Source organism: Phyllostomus hastatus, unplaced genomic scaffold (assembly GCF_019186645.2).
Source record: "Phyllostomus hastatus isolate PE091 unplaced genomic scaffold, TTU_PhHast_1.1 phas_contig_1540, whole genome shotgun sequence".
Classification (NCBI taxonomy): Eukaryota; Metazoa; Chordata; class Mammalia; order Chiroptera; family Phyllostomidae; genus Phyllostomus; species Phyllostomus hastatus.
The window spans coordinates 21,341-46,498 of NW_025333628.1; the positions used below are offsets into that span (position 1 = coordinate 21,341).

The 25,158-nt window shown below is 45.0% G+C and overlaps 2 pseudogenes; one reads left to right on the forward strand and one right to left on the reverse strand.

Annotated features, from left to right (window-relative positions):
- The first annotated feature begins 9,817 nt into the window (after positions 1-9,817).
- Positions 9,818-17,479, forward strand: LOC123813607 (annotated as a pseudogene).
- Positions 17,480-18,544: 1,065 nt separating this feature from the next.
- On the reverse strand, positions 18,545-19,447 carry LOC123813609 (annotated as a pseudogene).
- Between the last annotated feature and the right edge of the window lie 5,711 nt (positions 19,448-25,158).

Below are 25,158 nucleotides of genomic sequence, written 5' to 3' on the forward strand. Positions count from 1 at the left end.
GAGATTTCATAGTCCCCAGAATCTCACATGTGGTATATTGAAGCATTTGTTTTTGTTCTGTATTTTTATTATTAGAGACCAAACAAGTGGTTACAATTTGGAAAAGAGGTTAGCTGAAATTTGGAATCATCTTTGTAACATTTGCAAATTATATTCATTCCTATTTGTGACCTAAAGTATTTTCTATACAATACAGACCAATGTGCCTAAATTAACTTAATTATGGAAAGATAATTCAGAATGTAAAAATCACTGAAAACTTACAGTAAATGTTTAGATACATAAATACTATGTTGGTTCACCTTAATAAAGTGGAAATGTAGTAGAGGAAAAAATATGCACCTGGACAGCTGATGAATATTCTGTTGAAACCCTCCCCTAAGTGATGCAGACTCTAGCCAGCAGTGTCTGTGGTGATGTGGATGAGATGAGACAAATTCACACAGACTACCGAGTCCTGTGGAGCCAAGGGACAGCATGGCCACTCTCTCAAGAGGAGAGTACCTCAGTTCTTGCCTTGACAGGCTTTTATTGGATTTCTAATAGCATACATCAAAGAAGGTTCTCATTCATTATGCTCAGGTTTGCTTTAGGTAATTACTTTTTACAGATAGCAAAGGAAAGGATGTTACTGATTACTTCCTACAGATTAACAAGTAAAAAATGTGGCAAATGCAAGGGAGCGATAAGAGTAATTGGTCTGGTTACACCTCAATCCTTGGGAGAATTAGCACAGACTCCAGGAAGTTACTTTAAGGATATGCTGTAAGTATTTGCTGCTACAGCTCAGGGTGAGGGAGTTTTAGCAAGAGCAAGCCTTCAAGCAGCCTAGCTACAATGCAGGCCTGGTTTCCCACAAGAAAACCGACCCGTGGGGTTGGTGTCCTGTGTGCTGCCACGCACCCATGGGCTTGCCAATAGGGCTGGGCTACATTTGCCATTCCAGGAGAATAGGTTCCCTATACCTAAGGTTCTCACCCACAGAATAGAGATAAAACCCTCAGGACAAAGACTCAGGGCCCCTCTTGCTCTAGAGCACCTGTGCCCCTTCCTGGGCATGCACGTTTCACTTCCTCCCACACTCTATGGCTCCCTAGTGGGGACTTGCAACCAGGAGACCAGTGCCAGTTCCCCTTGGGCAACCCTCCTCATTCCGCCTCCAAGGTCCCCCTTCCTTCTGACTTTCCAGTGGCCATAGCGCTTTTTGTAACACTTTCTGATCTTTGCTGCCCAGTAAGCTGGCAGCAGCCTGTCATTATTGTTGTTCTAACTGTTTGTGACCGTTGTTCCCTGGGAGCTGATGGCAGCCCCACCTTGGCTCACCCATTTCTATAACTTCTCTAGGGAACAGAACCAGAGCACGGCTTAGACTGTCCTGTTGCTTTTTCTACCCTAAGTCCTTCCTCAGTGTCACTGTCCCCGGTTTTAATAAACATCCTCTGAAAATCCCCTGGGTCAGGGTGTGAAACCTTCCCTGCATGAAGTCTAGAACCCTGCACTACACAACCCCCACCCCAGGGAGAACTGCTCAGGCCCAGGGACTTCTGTGACAAAGCTGCCCAGGGGCCCAGTGGAAGGGATTGGGCTGTAGATATTTTTATATATTGAATTTAAGAAAGAAGGAAAAGCAGCCCCAACATCGGAACTGCTCTGGCACTTAGAGTGAGGTCCAGTGTTGCCAGGAGCCAGCCTGGTGCTCGCTGCTGGGCCAGGTTATTCTCTGGTTGGATGTACATGCTCTCACAGATCATCAGCATCAGACTAGGTCATCCTGAGATGGCAGCAACTGGACACAAAACACCACCACACTGCATGTTGTCTTTGCACAGACAGAAAGGAGGCATGGTGCGGCTCACACACTACCAAGCATCTCCCAGACCTGTGAACAGAAAAGAAGGCAGTGCCTTTCCTATCACCCTCGCTCCCTTCTGCTGCATTCTGAGGTATTTCTGGAAATGCCCAGTCACAGACTAGCTCCCACGTCCTCACAACACCAATCTAGAGGGCTCCTGTGCCCACACATCCTCCCGAGATCACCGTCTAGAGCCCACATCTGGGACACATGGGACACTGTCTCACCCAGTCCCTCCAAGGTGCCTGCACCCCAGGGGGGTGTGTTCCCCCTCACAGCAGCGATGCACACAGCCCGCTGTCTGCCCCAGGCACTCCTCTGGAAGAACACTGACACACCTTACCTTCCTCTGTCAACATTTTTATAAGGTTAATAACATAAAAGCTGCAGCATGTTTTCATCTGTTGACCTGTGATTCTTCCTGTGTCCCCAGGTTCAGGAAAAAACTTAATCACAGATCCGCGTAAGGGGATGCCGTGTACGCCACAACAAGCTATGGTACTGAAAACAATGACAAGAATAAAAACAATGAGTACCTCACTAAGAATAGCGTTTCTGGTAGCCATGAGGTTAGTTTAGACAAATAAGCACCAAAGAACCCCTCTGGTTGTTTTGTCTCAGACACCACTATGTTTACTTGCTATACTTTATGCTCCATGGGCTGTGAATTATCAGGCAGTTTCAAAGAGCAGAGCCCTTTAAATTCTGCCCATCCATGATTATCTTTAAAAGGAGGAAGTCCATACTGGCACAATTCTCTAATACTGCTCCTCTAACTTGTCCCAGTTCTTGACCGAGGACCCTTATGGCCTGACAGGTGTCACTCAAAGCTTTGCCACAGCACAGGCTAATCTACGTATTTCTATATTCAATGAGGTCGCCATGGCTGGCATTAGAAATATAGTAAAAGACATGTATTCAGTGGAGCTGAAAATTGCTGTTACAATCAGGTGCCAGGGAGAGTTCCCATTGAGCCCAGGGAGGTGGGGCTTCTGAGGCATAAACACCATCCTTTTCCCACAGAGCGTGGTCCCCCAAAGTTGTTTGCAGGAACATGAGAGTAACAGTCCTTCTGCATATTATTGACAGAAACCATCCTGCAGGCAATTTGACATGGCCAAACCCATAAGATGCATTAGTGGTGGTGATGCAACTCATCTTCACGTCTGCAGAAAGCACAAAACGGTTTCTAGTACAGTTGACAAAAGCTGCACCCTCTCCTGCTGGGGCTGCATTAGTGACTTTTAAGGAAAACATTTTCTTGTCCTTTAGAGTGACTGCAGGTCCCTGATTATAAATATCAGATAGGTTATTTTCTTACTGATGATACGCTGAAACAAAGCACGATTTCCACAGCTCTCCAGTGGGGTACAAACACCTACAAGACCTAAAGTGAAGGTCTGTTTGACACAGGTTCCTCCTGCAAGCTTTTTTTTTTTTTTTTGCTAAATATACCCAAATATTTTAATCTGGTTTGAAAGGATTGTTTTCCATAACATGGGGTTAAATAAAAAGTTACAAAAAGAATACAAACCATGGCTTTCCAAAGATGACCTTTAGGTCTCCCTGCGATTCGCTACTCCATTGTTATTCTGGTGCCTACTTAAGTCTGGTGTCAGGAGTCCAAGGTTCATGCCTGCTGACATCAATGAGATGGGGCTGGTAGGAGTATGTCCCAAAGTCCAGCCCACTTTTCTTTTAGGGAGCTGTCTGGTGATCCTGTTGTCCAAGGTCTAAGTAGCTCCTTATCTCCAGACTCAGAGGAATGTAGGGAACCTGTGGGGCAGAGGTCACTAATACAAGCAATGTCATTAGTTACAGCTAAGTTCTGACTTAAATGTTGTACTTATTTCTTTATCTTCACTTCTTCATCAATATTCATCTCTCCCACCCCAATCATAACCTGAAATGGTCACCCACAAACACTGTTATAAAAACTCAGCTAAACCCCACTTCGAGGAGCCACCCTTATCCTGAGCAGGTCAATAGGCAAAGCTTGATTCCAATGGACATGAGTTTCTTGACACAGCCTAGCTACATTTTTCTCCAAGGTGTGATTCACCTTTTCTACCTTCCCAGAAGCCTGAGCTCTCCATACTGTGTGAAGTCTCCACTTGATTCCTAAAAATTTACTAACCTTCTGTGTAATTTCTGAAATGAATGCAGGTCCATTATCACTCTGGATGCTGCCACGGAGGCCAAAGCAAGGGATTATTTCCTTCAATAAGGCTTTTACTGCCTTTGAGGATTTCTCTGTTCTAGTAGGATAGACTTCTACCCATCGTGAAAAGGTGTCAACAAAGACTAGCAAATATTTCTACCCTTGGACCCTTGGCATCTGGGTAAGGGACTATTTGCCAGTCCTCAAATGGGCTCTGTCCTTGGTATAGTTTCCCTACTTTCTTTGGCTATGGATCTGTCTTAGGGTTGTTCTTCTGGCACACAACACACCCAGCAATTACTTTTCCTTGGCCTTAGAAAGTCCAGGACCTGTGAACCACAGCTTGATATAGGTAGTTAATGAGTCCCTTCCACAGTGAGTGGCCTCATGCAAATGCTTCATGACTGGCTCTACTGAATGTTCTGGAAGCAGTGACTCCTTTCTTATTCTCTCTCCATCTACTGTCAGGACCTTCTTCATCAAAACCCCAGCTCTTGTCTTTCTCTAAGTCTGCAGTCGAATATTCAAGGTGAAATTCTGACAAGTCTAGAAGAGGTACCAAAGGCATTGTAAGTGTTCCTTTAGCAGCCTCTTTTGCTGCTCCATCAGCCAGAATGTTTCCCCTAGCCACTTCAGTGTCCTCTTTCTAATGTCCTGGGCAGTACATGACTGCCATCTGTAAAGGAACCTGAGCAGCCCCTAATAATTTCAAAACTTCTGCTGCTTGCTTAACCTCCTTTTTATTGGAAGATAATAGTCATCTTTTTTTTCCAGATGAAACCATGTGCAAGCCAAATCAGGAAAGTGTACCTCGAGTAGGCACACCCATTCACTCTCTTTTCGTGTGACAATTCCATAATCCTCCTTAATGCAATCAGTTCAGTTTTCTGAGCAGATGTTCCTGGCAGCAAGTCCTGGGCCTCCACTCCTCCTTCAAACCTCACTACTGCATACCCAGCCTTTGTGTTTCCTGTGTCCATGTAACTGCTTCCATCTGCACAGAGAGTCCAGTCTGCTTCTTCTACAAGATGGTCCTGTAAATCAATTCTGCTAGAAGACACTTCATCAGTGATCTCAGCTCAGTCATGTATTAGCACAGCCAAGTCAGGCTCTGGGAGAAGAGAGGCAGGGTTTAACTTAGTCACTGTTTTGAGGGAGACATAGGGGTGGTGGAGAGGAATAATCTGGTACCTGCTCATTCTTCCAGCACTCAGCCGAAAATTTCCCTTTTGCTCCAGCAGGCTCAGCACTTGGTGGGGTCCATACATGGTGAGAGGCTGCCCTAAGGGAAACTCTTCAACACCTGGGTCACCGGAATTGAGACCAGAGCGCAACCGAGTCCGGGGCTCATGCTGTCTGTCACCACCACTCAGCCAAAAAGAAGAGACAGGGATTATTTAAAATTGTGCTTTTCATATCAGAGGCCAGCAGTCTGAGAAGGTGGTGGATTAAAACCTTAACATCCACTTTATCTTGAGCTTTCAGAAGTAAGTATATATGGGGGGAAATGTGGGAATTGGAAGGGGGAAATTCCTGGGGGTTAGGGGGGTGAGTGAGGTGCTGTTTCTCTTGGGACTAAGGGGAGGAGGAGCTGAAAGGGGAGTTCTCAGTGTCTACCCAAGGTCCCTGCCTTTGTGCTACTGCTGCCTCTCTGCAACAGACTCCTCCTGTCTTCCCCTGTGGTTTATGGCCAGGGAGGAGAACATAAACCCTTTCCTCTCAGTGTCCTTGGTTAGGGAGATAAGGTCCTGTAAATCACTGGCTGGCTGTGAATTACTCACACTCTTTGGCCTTGTTTAACTTTCTTGTGTCAGTTTCCTCATCCCACTTGTCCAAGAATTATCCTACCTCCTTACTCTCCTGTCTCACATCTAGTCCTGACAACAAGCCCTTTCAGTCAAACCACCGAGTCTCATTTCAGGGGATGGAGATGCAGACAGGCTTCTCTAGAAAGGCCTCTAGTGTGGACACAAGCAGTCAGGTAAACAATGTCATTGGCATACACCCTATGAAAACAAGAAGAAGAACACAGAGGTTAGTGAACACAGAAAAACCTCTCCTGTTTTTGAGTCTGAAAGGCTGTCAGAGGAGAAGACTTCCAAACCAAGGCCTTTGCTGGAATGACAGTGAGCAGTGACAGGGTAATAGATCCTCCTTGTGAGCAGTTAAATGTCTGGTGATGTCATCAGTTGCGTAGGTGAATTCTGTAAGGCTGGCATTACATCAGCAGTTCTCAATAATTCCAAGTCAAAGGATGAAAGAAAAATGAAACATTCGTTTGAAAGAAAACTAGAAAAATTCAAGATCCAATTCAGTTTGTAGGTGAAAAATAAAAATTTAACTGGAGCCCATGACCCACAATTGAGCATTATGATTTTCATAGAAACACAATTTCCCTCCCTAAAAATGCCCTTTTTTTTTAACCGAAGAGACTGCATTAATTCCAGTGTTAATTTGTCCTAATTATTTGCACAAACACAACAAGAATAGTAATTGAGCCCTGGCTGATGTGGCTCATTGGAATGAGTGCCGGCCTGTGAACTAAATGGTTGCTGGTTCGGTTCCCAGTCAGGGCACATGCCTGGGTTGTGAGCCAGGTGCCTGTTAGGGAGTGCAGGAGAGGTAACCACACATGGATGTGTCTCTCCATCTCTTCCTCCCTTCCCCTCTTTCTAAGAATAAATAAATAAAATCTTTTAAAAAATAGTGATTGATTATATAGGCTTTCTTACATCTGCCTTGCTGGAATGCTACAAGAAAATTCTAGTTTGACCTTGAATTGCTCCTCAGGGCACAGAAGCCAAGCCACACAGTTGCCTCCAGGGAAAATGTTAATTATATAAAAGCAATTTTCCTAGCATTCTTTCATCTGTTGACCTATGATTTTTTATTTGTGTCTTGGGTGGTGGCTGTGATTCCCTGGAGCACATGGCTCAGATATGATCTTGATTACTTGCAGTCACCCTGGGGCACAAAGATGGAATCCTTCTGTTACCTGGGTTCAGGTGGGTGGTTCCTTCAGTGCCTGAAACAACAGTGTTTTACAGGCCTTCATTACTTATTAACTATTACCTAACACTAAAATTTTCTCAACTCTTACTTTCAGAGTGCAGAGCCTCAAACAAGAGAAATCTAAAGAAGCCCACTCCAACACACATCATAATGAAAATGACAAAGGTTAAAATGAAAAATTTTTAAAAACAATGAAAGAAAATGACAAAGGTTAAAGACAAAAAGAGAATCTTAAAAGCACCAAGATGCAAGCACTTAACTATGGACAAGGCAGCTCCCATAAGATGGTAAGATGATTTCTCAGCAAAAACTTTTCAGGTCAAAAAAGATTGACAAGAAATATTCAGAGTAATGAAAACCAAGGAGCTATCATTTTTAATCAAGAGACAAATAAAGAGTGTTCCAGACAAAAAAATCTAACAGAGTTTATCACCACCAAAGCAGTAGTACAAGAAATGTTAAAGGGTCTTCATGAAGAAGAAGAAGAAGAAGAAGAAGAAGAAGAATATGAATAATAAAATGGCAACAACTACATATCTATCAGAAATTAGTATAAATGCAAATTGATTAATTGCTCTAGTCAAAAGACATATGGTGACTGAATTGATAAGAAAATAAGACCCTTAGTTATGCTGCCTCTAAGTGACTCAATTCAGATAGAAAGACACACACAGACTGAAAGCACAGGGATGGAAAAAGATATTTCATGAAAATGGAAATAAACAATTAAAGCTGGAGTAGCAATACTTCTACCAGAAAAGACAGACTTTAAAACAAAGGCTATAACAAGAGACAAAGAAGGACCCAGCCATTCCACTTCTGGGTATTTATCTGAAAACAAAACAAAACAAAACATGACGTCAAACAGACATACACATCCATATGTTCACTGCAGCATCATTTACAGAGGCCAGTATATGGAAGCAACCTAAGTGTCCATCAAGAGATGAATGGATGAGGAAGTGGTGCATGTGTACAACAGAATATGACTCAGCCATAAAAATGCATGAAAGCTTGCCATTGGCAACTACAGGAATGGAAGGTATGGTGTTGACTGAAATAAGTGAGACAGAGAAAGACAAATGCCAGGTGATTGCACTTCTATGTGGAATATGAAAAATGAAGTAACCAAGCAGAACAGAAACAGACTCACAGATTCATGAAACAGATGCTGGTTGCCAGATGGTATGGGACTGAAGAGACTGGGAGAAAAAGGTAAAGGCATTAAGAAGGACATACTGGTAGTTACAGAACAGTCATGGGGATGTAAAGTGCAGCACAGGGAATACAGGCATTAATACTGTAATAACTACATATGGTGTCAGATCGTTACTGGAATTATTGGGGTGATCAGTTTGTAACTTACATAAATATGTAAACACAGAGTTGTGCAGAACCCAATTTAATATTGTAGATCAACTGTAATTGAAAAATAAAAAATATTTTAAAAGAAGATAAATGTATCTTGAATTCATTTACAAATGAATTAATTTCTTAACTCTCCTTATGAAAATGGACAACGAAAATGTAAAATATCTCCTATCATGACCAGGAAAGTGCACAAACACACTTCTGCTCCATTCATTCCCAAGCACCATGAGCCCAGGAAAGTGACCTGTGAGGGCTGAGCCAGCCTCTTCTTCACAGAACATCAAGTTCACTTAAGAGAATGAAAGACACAGAACCTGTGATGACTGAGGTATAGTGAACTGGCGAACACTCTCTCAAATGAACATGAGCTTCTCCCTCAAGGAGAGTCAACAGGCAGTTGACACCTGACAGCACTTGTTGTCTGGATGAAATGGAAGCTCTCAGGGGAAAACCAGGATTCTGGCAATGGTGTGTCTCACCACAGCAGCCAGACAGCTTCCCAGAGCTGACAACCGTTTCAGTGGGATCTGCGGTAACGTTAACAGTTGTGATTTTTGATGATGTGTCATTAAATGCATGAACACTGGGAGATCTCTATCAGTTAGTGAAACAATGCATTACTGTCAAATAATCCTGCATCAGTACAAGAGCCACTCAAGTAATGTAACAGGATAGGAAATACTCAATGGTGTAGTTTCAGGTTCCACTTTGCAAAGAGCTTTTCAGGAACTACCACTTGTGTGGCTTTAGTGTATGATCAAAGCTGAATAGCCACACTTATCTGAAAAGATTATTAAAAATGCTCCTCGTACATATTTGTGTGAGGTTGTATACTTCTTTATATACCACAGCCAAAATAGCAGATTAAACACAGAAGCAAATATGAAAATCCAGCCGACTTCTAATGATACAGACAAGCACTGAGACTTGCAAAAAGTAAAACTTAAGCAGATCCACTCTTCTCTCTACCTTGTTTATTTGGGAAATAGTTATTTTTCATAAAAAAATTTGTTCTGTTAACATGTAAGGGGATTTTAATATTATTCTGAACGAATTAATAATTTTCAAACTGTTTTATTCTTTGTATGCTAAATATTGATAGCTATAACCCACACTAACAAAATCATTTTGGAGGTTCTCCCTATTCTGTGGGAGTGTATAGATGTTCTGATACAAAATGTTTTGAGAGTAGCTCCCTAAAACAGCACGTGGGCGGGGACTGCGGGACAGAGAGGTCTCCCCTTAGGGGAAAGGGTCCGGGTGGAGTCAGGTCCCAGGTCCTAAATATTCATAACACTTCCGCAGTTCCCACTCCCATTGGGTGAGAGCAGACTCTAGAGCAGCCCATCAGCGTCATTTTAGTGGTTTAAAATCCTCAAGGGGGAGCGGAACTCATTGTATGCTGTATGTCTTGGTTGTTTATGAAGTCGGGAACCCTGATCCTGCGGCTCTCCGGAACCTTGGCCGTGACCGAGAAAAGCGTGGGTGAGTGAGGGGTCCGGAGGGAACGGCCTCTGCGGGGCAGGAGCGAGGGGACCCGGCGGGGGCACTGGACCCGGGGACTGCAAGTCTCCAGCAATCCCCGGCCCAGACCCCAGACCCCAGATATCCGACTCCTACATCCGCCCCCTTCCCCCTCCCCCCAACCAGGACCCCCTCCCCCTACCGGAATAATCGCAGACCCAGGACCAGCGCCCTCCCCGCCCCCAGGGCCCCACAGCCTGAGAATCGTCACCAGCTCCATGTCGGAACCTGTCACCTGGAGGTCCCGGTACATCGCTGTCGGCTACGTGGACGACACGGAGGTCGCGCGGTTCGACAGCGACGACGCTGCGAGTCCGAGGCAGAAGCTGGAGGCAGAGATCTTAGATGACCCGCAGAGGGACAACCTCACGCGGAAACTCCAGCAACACGAACAGATGAGCAGAGCGAACCTGAACAAGCTGCGCGCCCACGACAACCAGAGCGAGGACGACGGTGAGCATCGCGTGCCCGGGTCCGTGCACCACACGCGTCCCCATGGACTCGCCGCGGTCGCCCGGACTCTCCGTGTCCGAGCGTCCTCCTGAGACTGCGGGACCCATCGGGCCCCCATCATGAAGGACCCTGTGAGGATGCTGCCCAGTTTCATTTTCCTGTTAGGTTCAGTCACCACGGGTGGGGTCCGGACGGGTTGGGTCGGGGACACACCTGTTCCTACAGCGGGTTTAAGTAACTGGGGACCAACCTCGCGCGGGGTAAGGGTCGCACACCTTCCAGGAAATGACCGGCTGCGTCGTGAGGTCGGACGGGAACTTCCTCCGCGGATTCAGTTGGTTGGCCTACCACGGCACCTACTGCGTGGCCCTGAACAAGGACTTGCGCTCCTGGACCACCGAGATCCAGGACACAAAGACCCGAACCAGCCCCAGTTACAGATTAGTGCACCTCCCTGACTCGGATGTTCGGAGGGTCTTCCTGGAGGACACGTGCGTGCACTGGCTCCACCTGCTTCTGGAGAAGGGGAAGGAGACGCTGCTCCAAGCAGGTACCAGGACGGAAGCCTCCCCAAGGAGGGGATCTGTGGGCTGGAGCGGCTTCCTCAAGGAGAGGAGGAAACTGGGGCAGTAACAGAATGTCCCTCCTGCTCCGAAGAGGGAAGAGTCCCCCAGGTACCCCTATTCTGTGACTCACTCATGGGCCCAGCTTTCTGTAAAGGACAATAAAGGACCCACGGTGGTTTCCTCACACCCTGCAGCACCTGGTGCACCAGGATGCTCTCCCTTATTCTTGGGTTGAGACCTGTCTCTGGAGGCCTGACTCAAGGTTTTCTGAATCATCAGCCTCCACTTGAGTCTGTGTCTCCTCTTAGACACCTGGACACTCCTACCCTAGGTTTTCACTCTGATTCTAGAACGTTACAAGGAAATAGGAGATTATCTAAAAAAAAAAAAAAAAAAAAAAATAGGAGAATATCCCAGGTGCCTCTGCCCAGACTGGTATCTGGGTGGTGTACTCCCTTCCCCCACCCCCACTGTCCTGTCCACTCTCAGGGTGGTCACATGAGCACTGCTGGAGTGTCCCATGACCATGCAGAGTTCCTGATTTTTCTCATCCTCCCCTCAGACCCCCCAAAGACACATGTGACCCACCACTGCATCTCTGACCATGAGGTCACCTTGAGGTGCTGGGCCCTGGGCTTCTACCCTGTGGACATCACCCTGACCTGGGAGCATGATGGGGAGGACCTGACCCAGGACATGGAGCTTGTGGAGACCAGGCCTGCAGGGGACAGAACCTTCCAGAAGTGGACAGCCGTGGTCATGCCCCCTGGAGAGGAGCAGAGATACATCTGTTGTGTGCAGCACCAGGGGCTGCCTGAGCCCCTGACCCTGAGATGGGGTGAGGAGGGGGTGTGGGCACAGAACCTCTCCTCAGGGTGTCCCTGAGCAGGGTCAGGACACTGGCCTGAGGTTGACCTCTCACCTTCCCCTCCCAGATCCCCCTCCTCAGACCACCATCACCATCATGGTCATTGCTGCTGCCCTGGGTCTCCTTGGAGCTGTGGTCACTGGAGCTGTGCAGTGGAGGAGGAAGAACTCAGGTGGGCACGAGGTGGGGCTGAGTGTCCTGTCCCCCTGGGGGTCAAGCCCAAGTGGAAGTGTGCTCTGCCTTGTTAATGGATATCGTATCCCCACACGGGTGCTTGTCCATCTGGGGCCAATTTCCTAACACTGACTCTTTAGTGAGGCACGTGGGAAAGTGAGGGACACATTTATCACCTGATGATTCTAGCTATGGGGACTGATTCCCAGCTGTCACAGGTCAGAGGGGGAGGTCCCTGCTGAGGACAGATGTCCAGAAGGGCAGTTGGTACAGTCCCCGCACAGGTACTGTCCCTGTATTTCATGATCCTACTCTGGGTGTTCAGTCACAGTTCTGGAAATCTCCTTGCACTTCAGGGCTATAGGGTTCTTTTAGAGTCCCAGGACACAGCCTTCCCCCTAACTTCTCACAGAACATTTTCTTCCCATAGACAGAGGCAGGAAGAGCTACACTCAGGCTGCCTATAAGTCTGGGTGTTGGGGAGCTGATGTCTGGGACCCTTGGGAGAGTGTGGGCTGGAGTCTGTGAGGGGGGTTCCCCTACCCTGTAACTCTGCTGTTGTGTCTTCCCCAGGCAGTGACAGTGCCCAGAGCTTTGATGTGTCTCTCACAGCTCTCAGTGGTGAGACCCTGAGGGCAGGAAGTGTGGGGCATTGGGAAATAGGGGTACAGCTGTGTTTTGGGGATTCTCAGAGTGGGACATTCTGAGCATGTGCTGGCTGTGGAAGAATGTGACACTTCTGAGACTGACCTGAGTTTGTTCACAATAACTTTCTTTCCCAACATGAAGGAGCTGCTTTCTATGGTACCTGCTGCTAAAACAGGCACTGCAGCCTCCTCTTGGAACTTTAAGGGTCCCTGACTGCTATTTCTGCACCCAGGATCAGAATATGCCTACATTACATTAAAATTGGCTGTATATTTATATACATAATCTAAACAGAAGTGGTTTAGATTAAAAATGCCAAGTTGTATGGTTTCCACTAGTGGTTTTCTATCTGTACCTTCAGCCCATTTGTTAAGCTGTTCTAGTCACTTTAAGTTCATCAACTTACCATGAGGTATGGAGACAACCAAGGAGGGACAGATTGTGTGACATGGGACAAGGGGACCTCACGGCTCCCCTGTGATGTCCCTGTGACCACCTGTGCTCCATGCACTATTCAGGGTTCCTTCCCATACATCCAAGTGTATCCTTTAGAGCCTCTGGCTTTGATGGTATAGTCCCCTGATGCTAACCAATTGCTGCGTTGTTGCATGGGAGTCACCTCAAGCTTCCAGGACCCACTCATTTAGTCCTCACGGGTGTCAATTTGGGATACAGAGAGCTGGCCAATCCAAAAATGAGGAACACCTGATTTTATTAGGAACACCTGCTTACAGCAGGAACTGTTCCAGCGTCCACTGTCCTTAATCCACTGCAGACACTGTTATCATTCTGTGGATACTGAGTCCTGGAAGGTCATGGACAAGGAGCCCATGTCCTTAGTGGCTTCCTCTGAGAGTTCCTCCCCAACAGAGAGCCCTCGGGCCACAGGGTGAGTCTGGCTGCTGGGCTGAGGACAGAATCAGGAGACAAGGGGCCAGCGAGGCAGGAAGGAAAGGTGTGGGGAAGCTCCCATGATTACAGGCTGCAGGTGCTGGGTGTTCTGATGGGGCTCTAAGTGGTGGAAACAGTGGGTAGGGACTGGACACTGAATGCATTTGGAAGATGGATTTCACAGCATTTCCTACTGATTCAATCTGGGGTGTGGGAAAGGAGTCAAGGAGGGCACCCCACCTTTGTACTATGCCAGCAGAAAGATGGGGTTATATCAGCAGAGAGGGGAAGACTCTGGCAGGAGCATGTGTGGGGGAGGGGTGGGTATTTCAAGTGTTCAGCTGAAGAGAAGGTCAAGGTGAGATGTGTGATGGAAACACCAGTGAGGTGCCAGGTTGGAAAGATGAGTGTGGGGACCTTGAGGAGAAATATCTGGGCTGGACACAGATGTGGAGGTGATGCTGCAAAAATGACAGTTAAAGTCATGAGCATGGATGAGGCCACCAAGGGAGCCAGGACTGTGAAAGAGGACAGAACAAGGACTGGACTCTACACCCACCTGCTGCTAAAATAGTCATTGCAGCCTCATTGCAGCCTCATTGCACAGTGAGGATGTTCATCCTGGTGACTCCCCAGCCTGATGACGACCATATTTCCCCATCACAGACTCACCATTTGGTGTTTGTCATTCATCAGTAATTTACGGGGAGATATTCTGAGATTGTCCTGCTGTGCTCATCACCACTTCTACACTCACCCTCCTTAGCCCCTCTATTAACTTCCACCCAAGTCAGTGAAAATATGATGGTTGTCCTATATCAGGCCTGGACATTTATGAGTAGGGTGTGAAGTACAGCTTAGAGAACATAGTCAATAATGTTGTCGCAATTACATATGGTGTGAGATGTGTACTAGATTTATCAGGGAGATTAATTAACAAGCTGTGTAAGTATTTAATCACTGTGCTTTATAGATGGAACTAATAAACACTATATTTCAGATGTTTTGAAAAATAAAAAAATATTTAAAGTTTAAAAGCTGCTAACTTGGACATCATGCCCAATATCCTGGCAGCATTTTGGGGGAGAAATTTGAATATTTTGTAAGAAGCCCATGAGCCAGATTTTGAACCACACAATTCAGTGATGAGCTAGGGCCCACACTGGGGAAAGGACTTAAATCCCCACATAACTGTTTTTTCCAAATGACTGGGGATGCCAAGGTAGTTCATATACTGGCATATGAGGATGAAAGCTATGTGCTGTTTTCTCTACTGTGGGGTGAAGTCAAGAGGAAGATCAATAAAGTGGCTCTCAGTTCAACATCATGAAAATCTCAGAATGCTCGCTCTCTGCAATGATACCCCTTAGTGGTTTCTGGAGCAAATAGTGGAACTCAACATTTTGTAATTTAAACATATAAAAATAATTTATATGCAGATTATTGGGGGTTCATTTCATTTCAGGAAAAGCCACTTAACAGACCTGAGGCTGTGAGCAGGGACAGCTGTGGGACTAGAACCCACCGGGAGGCCATCCCCGGGTTACTCGGGATGAGCAGTGAGGTTCCCTTAGGTCTCTGAGTGTGTGAGGCTGCCACACAGGCCTCCCCTGAGCTTCTCAGGTTACTATGTGGCCCCTTTCCTTCCACATGCCCCCCTTTGGTCATAAACCAATCAAAGCACACATTGCTGACTAACACTTTGGGTGGGTAGAGTCCCATGGTGCTGGGAAGGCTCAGTCCTGGGCCTTCTCAGAGTCAGGTCTGTCTGGCTGGACAGGGCGGACCCCTGGGAGCGGGGCCAGACCCTAACCCAGGACAGCATTGAAGGCCCAACTGTTATTATTCAGAGAAGGCGGGGAAATGGGAGGCGATCAGAGCCTTCACATCCTTGTTTGTGAATGTTCTGGATCTTTTCCAGTTTTTCAGCTGCTGTGACCTGAGTCTTTTCGCTCCTTGTTATAAGTTGTGTTTTTTTGCCTCTAGTGTAACATTTACACATCAGGGACAGGAGTAACTGTACTAAACCCACAACACCGATTAGGAAGAGAAAACATCTAATACTAGACAAGGGAGCGTCTGAGGGCAACTGGTGGCCCAGCCACCAAAACCCTGTGCATGTATCATCAGAAGTTTAATTAACCTAATAACATCTTCCTCCCTCGTCCACTGTCCTTTTTACCTTGCGTGTTATTTTTGGTCAGATGAACTACGATGTTCTACTATTTCATTATCCAGAAGCTCTAATTTTAATTCTGGCCACTTAGTTTCCATAGAAATGACCTCATGGGAGGATTAAGTTCAATTTCCCAGTATATTTGATTTATTTTAAAATATGTTATTGAATATGCTATTACAGTTGTCCCAATTTCCCCCCTTTCCTTCCCCCTCCACCCTACACCCCCCAACCCTCCATCGTCCCCCCTTAGTTCATGTCCATGACATGAACATACAAGTTCTTACAAGTACATACAAGTTCTTTGAATTCTCTGTTTCCTATACCATGTTTGACCTCTCCCAGTCTATTTTATGCCTACCAATTATGCTTCTTCTTCCCTACACCTCCCCATCTCATTTCTCCCCTCTCCCTCCCCACTGAAAACCCTCCATGTGATCTCCATTTCTCCGATTCTGTTCCTGTTCCAGTTGTTTGCTGAGATTTTGTTTTTGTTGTTTTTCCTTTTTTTAGGTTCATTTGTTGATAATTGTGAGTTTGTTGTCATTGAGCTGTTGATAATTTTTTATCTTTTTCAATTTCTTAGGTAAGTCCCTTTAACATCCCTTATAATAACAGCTTGGTGATGATGAACTCCTTTAACTTGACCTTATCTGGGAAGCACTTTATTTGCCCTTCCATTCTAAATGTGAGCTTTGCTGGATAGAGTAATTTTGGATGTAGGTCCTTGCCTTTCATGACTTCAAATACTTCTTCCCTCAGTCTTGCTGGGACACAGGCAGAGACCTAAAGACGGGATCCTCACCCACACAGCCATGGCCAATGTTATGATTTTTCGCTCCTCTGGGATTCCCCACAGTATGGCAGCTTTGGTTTAGAGGATCTTCCCACCTCCCCAACCCCGTCCAGTCTTGGGTGTGTGTCTGTTATGTACAGAGAGCGCCACCTTGTGACCACCTGAGTCCTGAGCACCTGTAAGTTCACAGAACCCTGGGAGAGTGGAAAGGAGGATACTCAGAGAAGTCCCAAGCTCCTCCATCCTTCCTGTTGCAACTGCTGAATGTTCAGCTGGATGTTCAGTTTCTTTCTCTGTTCCCTTCTTTCAAGATTTTATTTATTTATTTTTAGAGAGAGGGAAAGGGAAGGAGAAAGAGAGGGAGAAGGAAAGAAACATTAATGTGTGGTTGACTCTTGCACACCCCCCCACGGGGAACCTGACTTGACCCAAAACCCAGGGATGTGTCCCCACCAGAAGCAGAACTGGAGACCCTTTCATTCACAAGTCCTTGCCCAATCTATTGAGCTACAACAGCCAGGACCAGTTTCTTAATGAATATCTCTGCACTTGTGAAAGTCACTGCTCCACTGAACAGGCAAAAAGATACCAACAGCAAAGGGAAATGTTTAGTTTCACCCTCAAAACCAGTGCAGGCATTGCCATCTTGTGGTCATGTTCTGATGTCACGTTCACTGTCCTCACCATCTGGCCCAGGGTCTCCATGGTGCTTCACCTGCACAGACACCTCCAGAAGCTACAGCACATTCATACCCCCACAGTCACCACCAATGCCCTCCAGAGATCAGAGTCACCCACACCGTGCTGATGCTGGAGCTCAATTCCATTTTTACTTCCTTACATTACTCACTTTGTAGATTCTGGTTGTGGCTGATGCAGATGTTTCAGGTCCTGGTTTCCTGTTCACCCACTGTCAGCTCCTCCCTGCTGCTCCTCAGGGACCTAGAACTCCTGAGTCTGCTCTTGATGTGGCGAAACCACAGTTGAGAAGGTCAATATATAGAAGACAGCTTCAATAGTAACCATGACTACTTTGTTCAGGAATTATGTCTTCAGTACCATTTACTATGTAAAATCTGTGCTGACCTTAGAAGCTCCATTTGAAATTGGAGCTTTCCTGGAAGATTTTGAAGTCAATCCAGAATATAATGAGCTTGATAAAGATCCATAAAACTGTAGAAGAAATATGTCTCCCCACTGACCACTGCAGCTGTTGAAAGGAATTGCCCTTTTTTCAGGAATATTGAATATTTTCCATAAATTTACCTCCATGTGAACGTGGGTGACACTTGACTTACATTGGCACATAATCCAGTAGTGGTCTAGATTCATATTACTCTTTTGTGGGTGAAGATTTTATTTCATGGATGAAGAGAAAAACTTAGGGAAATAAAAAATTGAGTTAATCATTGTTTTGTATCTTTCCCCCCTGATATGTCTGCAATGTGCTGTCATGTTACAGAGAAAATCCAGTAGTTTTTTTTAATTGCTTCCTCTTACATGTGCTGATTTGTTTTACATGGTTGGCCCTCTGAGAACTTTGTTCATTGGATGGTTAAAACCCCATTACAAAGAGATAAAGTGGCCACATATACATTCACCATGCAAGTTTTTGCTTTATCACTGAAATTTGGACCTGAGGTTCTTTTCACACTCGAGTTTTCCTGATTGATATTTTTTTAATCAAAACACTACTTTGGTTTTGCTCACTTCTCCATTTATTAGAATAACCACATTTGGGGAGGCACAAAGCACTTAAGTTTCACACAATTACAAAGTTATCACAAATCCCAAACAATGTTAGCCAACAGAGTATTTCACTTACTCTGCTTAAAGAAAAACCCTTTGAAACATCTGAGGTAGCCTGATGCACAGAGACCCTGAATATATAGGAATTCACATTTTAAATGCTTGTATATCCTGCTTTAATAACTTCTCCTTTCCATGGAATCCCGAGTGAAAGGGATTGAAATGTCTGTGCAGGTGCTTCAGAGATAGTGACACTAATCTGCACAACATAAAAAGCTGTAGTGTGCACAGTTCTGCCAGGAGTCACTGGTCTTTTTGAGTGTCCATGGCTTGTACTGTCCATTCTGGTGCTGTCTGAATAATAATTTTCTCCAAAAGGTTATTTACCTGGAAATGAAGCCACTGGATGTTTGTCCCATGTTAGCAGGACTTCTGGGTATTTCAAAATGAACTATACCACCAATCTGATCAATAAATCTATTCATACGTCCTTCTGTTATCCTTTGCAAAGCTAACTTTTCTGCCCTAGCTACAGGGATCTCTAAAGATCCCCAAGCTCTTCAGAGGTAACATTACTTTATAATTTGCTTGCAGACAACATATTGCTTCAGTAACAGCTCTGTTCAAGATGCTAGAACCATCAGCTGAGGTTGCTTTTGGTGAGGTATCAGCATGGCAGCAAATGCGTTAAGCTGATTTCCTCTGGTGACCCCACCCAGGTTCATTTTCTCTAGGATCCCATGAACAGCAGGTTGCTGGCCCCTTTCACCCTGAAAAAGAGTAGCTAGCATTTGACAATGCTGTCATCCTGCGGATGTTAAGATGTTTCAGTGCCAAGCAGGTTTTAATGCCTCTAGTCTTCTGCTTTTGTGCCCCGTTGCCTTGTAAGAGAACTCATTGTACCTTTGGGCAGCTTCAGTGAATTTCCTTTCAAATCAAGAACACGTGCATGGCATACCTATCATGTATCTGTAACTATTCACTGGTTGATTCGTTCTGAAGCAATGAGGCTGGATGTATGGAAACCTCTGCCTGGACTGGATCATTGCCCTGCAGACACAGCCAAGCCATCTGCCAGTATATCTCCAGGTCTCAATCCACACAGTACTGTTTTTGTCCCATTTGCAAAGGAATTCTCACCAGCACTCACTCTGCCTTTCTCCAGTCTTCCTCCTTCTCATATGGGGATGCAAGATCCTCTCTCATGAAAGGCAACTAAAAACGCTTTGTTGACTTGTATAAAAGGGAAGGCAGATGGAGAGGAAAGTCAAGAGCTCAGCTCAGGGCTGACAGTGCTGGGCTTCACGTCTGGGCTCTGGACAATGAACTTGCACACCTTCCCCCACTCCTCACTCAGGTCACTGCTCTCTGTGGAGGGCAAGCAGGGCCTTTCCCTTCTTCTGGGGCATGGTCGTTAGTATCTAGTCAACTCTTTGTTTCTCTTAAGACATTGCTTTTTGTATTCTACATGACATTTTTAGCTATTTTCTGTAGGAAAATTTGTCCACAGAGTCCAGCCAAGTTTTCCAGGAATTGAATTTCTAAGGCAAATGCTTAGTCCCAGAGGATAGGTTCAGAATCTGGATCTTAAACCATGATCTAAGGATGATCTGTCTGGAGTTTTATAAGTAAAGAGATTTTATATAATTTGTTCTTTGAAAATATACAAGAGATCTCAAAACGCTCTCAAAAATACGCAAAATAAATGAGTCACATTGTCCCCCTGCTCCATCAGTCACCGAAGTCTTCTACCAGGAAACCACCAAAGTGAGTCACTTCTGATTTCCCTTCCAAGAAAAGCATATCTGTGCGTTAGTGTTGGTGTTATGGCTGCAAAAAGAGCTCAGGCCACAGACTGGGAGAAAATGTTTGCAAATCACTTGTTTTAGACCATATATAAGAATCATCAAACTCAACAATAAGAAAACAATAACTCAATAAAAAGTGATCAATATTCTAGACAAACACTTCACCAAAGAATCTATGTCAGCCCTGGGTGGTTGGCTTGGTAATTTGGAGTATTGTCCCATGCAGCAAAGGCTGTGGGTTTGATTCCTGGTTAGGGCACATACTTGGGTTTAGTGTATGTTCCCCAGTCTGGGTGCCCAGGGAAAGCAACCTCTCAAGGTTTCTCTCTCACATCAATGTTTCTCTCTCTAAAAGCAATGAAAAAAAATGTCCTTGGGTCAGGATAAAAAAAAAGAAAAGAGAAAAGAAAAAAAGGAAACAAAAGGTTTATTTAAGGAAGCATCACAAACCTGGCATCACAAGTAAATTGTTGCTCTAAGACCTGGCTCCCCAATGGCTTGCTTCTAGGAAATGGATTGCATAGGGGGCTGAGGGTCTCAGGGCCAAGGTCTCCATTGATTGGTCAGCACTAGGGTTGGGGGTGGTTGGTCATTGCCTCTGGTCCTATGTCATCCAGTTTGGCTTCCACTATGTCATTCCACTGCTCTCCCCAGAGTCTAAATCTTCACGAGTACGTATTGGAACACATCAGATTTTCAACCTCTGTCATCTCTGTAGACACCTGTCCACAGCCCTCAGTCCTGCTGCAGGTGGACCAGGTCCTTGCACACCTGGTGCCAGATGGACACTCTGGATGTGTGTCACTTCATCTCAGTCAGCCTTGGCCTCTCTTGTTCTGGCTCCCCTGTCACTGGGTACCCACATGTTCTTTTTTGGTTTACTTCCTCATTTTCCCCACTTTTCCTGGTAGTATTTTCCAAAAAAGAACATGGAAAGTTAACTATTAAAGTTCTAAACACATGAAGAAACTGTAGGCTATCCTAGCCCTTACTTACATCTTGACTGGATATAGAACTCTGTGTTGGAAACTTTTTTATGCAGAAAGTGGAAGGCATTGCATCAATGTCTTCTAGTCTCCAGGCCCAGATTTGCTGCCATTGAAGTTTCCAAGGGCTCTCCCACCTTCTTTCTGAAATTTCATCAAATGTGTCACAGTGTGGGTCTGTTTTTATCTGCTGTAACAACACTTTGATTAGGCCATTCAAAATGCAAATTTTTATCTGTAAACTCTGAGAAATATTGTTGAAATTTTTTAAATCATTTCATACTCATCATTTTTATTTTGATTTTTCCATACTATTTTAAACTATCATTATTAACTTGTTGGGATCCCTTGACTGACAGACTAATAGGTCCTTTTTCCAGCTTCCCCACACTTTTCCATTTGTATGATTTAGTGGGAGTACAATTTGAATCTTCCAGTGCACCTATTGAAATATTCATTTTTATGTTGATATTTTTAATTTCCAAGAAATCTTTCCTGTTCTATGATTGTGCATAATTGTCCTGTTTCAGATGCCATTATCTTTTACATCTGTTAGATAATATTGAGACCAGTGGAAGGGGACCCGTAGGTCTCCTGCTTATCCACTTCTGTGATATTAGGAAACTTGCCCTCACAGCACTGGGTCATGATTACATTTCTCTGTGTCATTTCTAATGGTCCATCTCCCCCACGACCATGCCAGAGTCACAGAGCCAGGGTCCTACTCTGGCTTCGCATTCTGTCTCCACACTCTAACTAATCCTGACATGGTGAAGGCTTTGAAACCCATGCTGGGTGATGAACTTGACTTCGGTCTCGACAGCTAAGGTAAAATGTTCCTGATGTCCTCCTGGGCTGAGCCCTATCACAGAACATTCTGGAACTTTGCAAACATTCACTTGCATGGTGTACAGTCATAGTGAGATAGGATAGTAAGGAGCTAGGAAAATTCCTAGGCAAGAAGAATGGGGAAACTGAGGCAAGAAATTTAAGGAAGGCCAAACAGTCTGAACAACTTACAGACAGCTGGTAAATAACAAGGCCTCATCTTTCCCTAACCAAGGACACTGAGAAGAAATGGTTTGTTCTTCTCCTCCCTAACCAGAGAATACATAGATTAAATCTCCCTGCCTGGAGTGAAAATAAACAGCAGACACTCAATTAATGCCATTTGTGCCAGATGAACCCAAGGACAGAAGTCAGGGGAACAAATAACAAAACAAAACAAAACAAAAACCATTAAAGCCAGACAGGACTAAGGGAAAATTAAAACAGTGGAGCTGACCAGAGGATAATCCCCAACCCAACTCTGTGCTCATTTTGATGCATCAGCATATTAAAATCACCCCTGAAAAGCTGGTGAATATTCTGCAGACAGCCTCTCCTAAGATTTTCACACAGAGAAGAGAGATTAAAAGCCCTCCAGACAGAGACCTGGGGCAGCTCACTCTAGAGCATACCCACGTCCTGTGTCAGACATGAACTTCTTTATGTCCTTCTGAGCTCTAAGGTGCCTTTGAGATTTTCAGCCAGGGGAGTGGGCAGCTAGTACTGGGCTTACCTCCATCCTGTCTCCATGGCCCCCTTTTCTCAGACTTCCCAATGAGCTCACAGTTGCCCTGCCTAGACTTTCTCCAGTTACTTCTTCTACCCTAAGTCCTTCCTTAGTGTCACTGTCCCTAGCTTTAATAAACATACTTTCAAAACCCCCTGGATTTGGGCTGTGAAATCTTATCCAGAGGAAGCCAAGCACCCACACACCACATACCACACACCACACACCACAGTCTGGCCTGGAGCAGAACTGCTCACGCCCAGGCCTGTCTGGTGACAACAGCCACTAACGGACCCAGTGAAAGTGAGTCATCAAGGCTCAGAGAAAACACCTTGCGCTCAACCGCAGCCCCACCACCCCCAATCCTCTCTAAGTCTCCTTTCCTCTGTGCCCCACAAGGATGCTATACCAAGTGTCTCATGGGTTTGCTCTGAAGATTACACTTGACCCTCTATGTAGATCCCATGGTGTCACTGGTTGAGATGTTAAGAGATCCTCTGTCCGTCATTACCATCATTCTATTGATTGGAGCATTTAGAGACATTCCATCATTTTGCTTTTGCAAAAGCACAATATGGAACATTCTCGAATATATATATATATATATATGGTGTGATTATCTTCTTAGGATACATTTGTGAAGAATTTCTGTGTCAAAATGTCAGCACATTTAAATTTCTGAGACCTTTTACAAAAGCATCCTTCAGGAGTTTTGTCCTGGTTTTCAACCCTTCGACTTTTACAACAGAATGTGTTCCCCACCCTCTAGCTGAAACGCTCATCATGTTCTTTCATCTTTCTCAAACTGATAGATTTTAATTTTCATTCTTATTTTTCTTAATCCACATTTGCATTTTTGTTTACATGTATTATTACAAATATAGTTGTTCGACATTTGCATTTCTTCTTTTCCCAAATGTTTCTTGCTATTCTTTATGTTTTGACTGAGTTGTAAATATTTTTAAATATTAAATTTAAGAAGGAAGGAAAAGCAGCCCCAACATTAAAATTTGTCTGGCATTACAGCTAGGCCCCGTGTTGCCAGGCCGGTCTGGTGCTCACCACTAGGCTGGGTTATTCCCCAGTTGGACATTCGTGCTCTCATGGAATATCAGCATCAGACAAGGACATCCAGAGACCACAGCAACAGGAGAAAAAACAATGCCACACTGTGTGTTGTCTCAGCACAGACAGAAAGGAGGCACGGTGCAGCTCATACACCACCAAGCAGCTCCCAAGCCTGCAAACAGAAGGGAAGGCAGCGTCTTTCCTATCACCCCTCACCCTCGCTCCAGTCTGCTGCGTCCAGAGGTATTTCCTGAGATGCCCCATCACAGACTTGCCCCCACATCCTGGCAATGCCAGTCTAGAGGGGCCTCTGCACCCACAGACCCTCCCGAGATCGCCGTCCAGAGCCCAGGTCCTGGGCACATCTTGACTCACCTGGTCCCTCGAAGCTGCCCACATCCCTGGGGGTGCACTCCCCTTCGCAGCAGCAATGAACACAGCCAACTGTCTGCCCCAGATGCTCCTCCAGGTTTTTGGTGGAAGAACAGTGACACATGTTACCTTCCTCTGTCAACATTTTTATGTGTCTTTGAGTTTGGTTGTGAGCATGAGTTTATGTCTCTGAAGCGTGTGGTTGACATAGAAAAATATTATGTTTTCCTTCATGGTTTTTCATCTTTGGGTCTTGCTTAGAGAATTTTTCATCCCACAATTGTAAAACCTTCAGGTAAATTTTCATCTAGAGGTGAGTGGTCCAAGGGTGAAGGGAAACAGAATTGCTTGAATTCTGGAGAAAATATTGGGAGGAGCAATATATAAGGAATTCTAAGGTGGAATTCCAATGTTTACATCTTCTGTTTTACAATTTTATGAGTATGTAGGAGGCCTGCACATATTTGGTATATGTTGTGTTCAATAAATATTTTCTCATGAGTTAATAAAGACATATGTTCTTGCGGATGTCTCCAGATTCACAAAAACCACACCAAGGGTCCCAAAGTGATGTGCACCAGGACCAGCTCCAGTGAGGAGTGTTTTTTATCATTTACAACTTTGAGGCATTAAATCACATTTTTGGATAATGTCTAAGAGCCTTTCATAGGATAGATGAGGTCAAATCAATTGTTATAGGATTAAGGACATCTTTAGCCTTTTCACTGTACCAATATTTGTACTGAGGTAAACTTAGCAAGAATGGAGGCTGGGGCACCCAACTGTTACAGCAGGCATTCTTCATCACCACTTCCTCACAGACTAGAAAACAAAACCTGTGTCACTTTAGAATGATACAGTCAAAGTTCTAAAAATTATTATTGCTACTTATTAGTCATCCTTAAATCGACATTTTAAAAATACCTTGGTTTTTTGGTAATATGTCTCTGTAGGCAAATGTGGTATTCTCATCACCCAATGACCACATCAAAATTACAACTATGCTACAAACAACCATCACTCAGAACCCCTGAAATATAACTGAATGGAACTCCTACAATTAGTGAATTAAAGAAGCCACATGGAGATTGGTAGGAGGGGTGGAGATGCGATTGGACAGGTCCCACA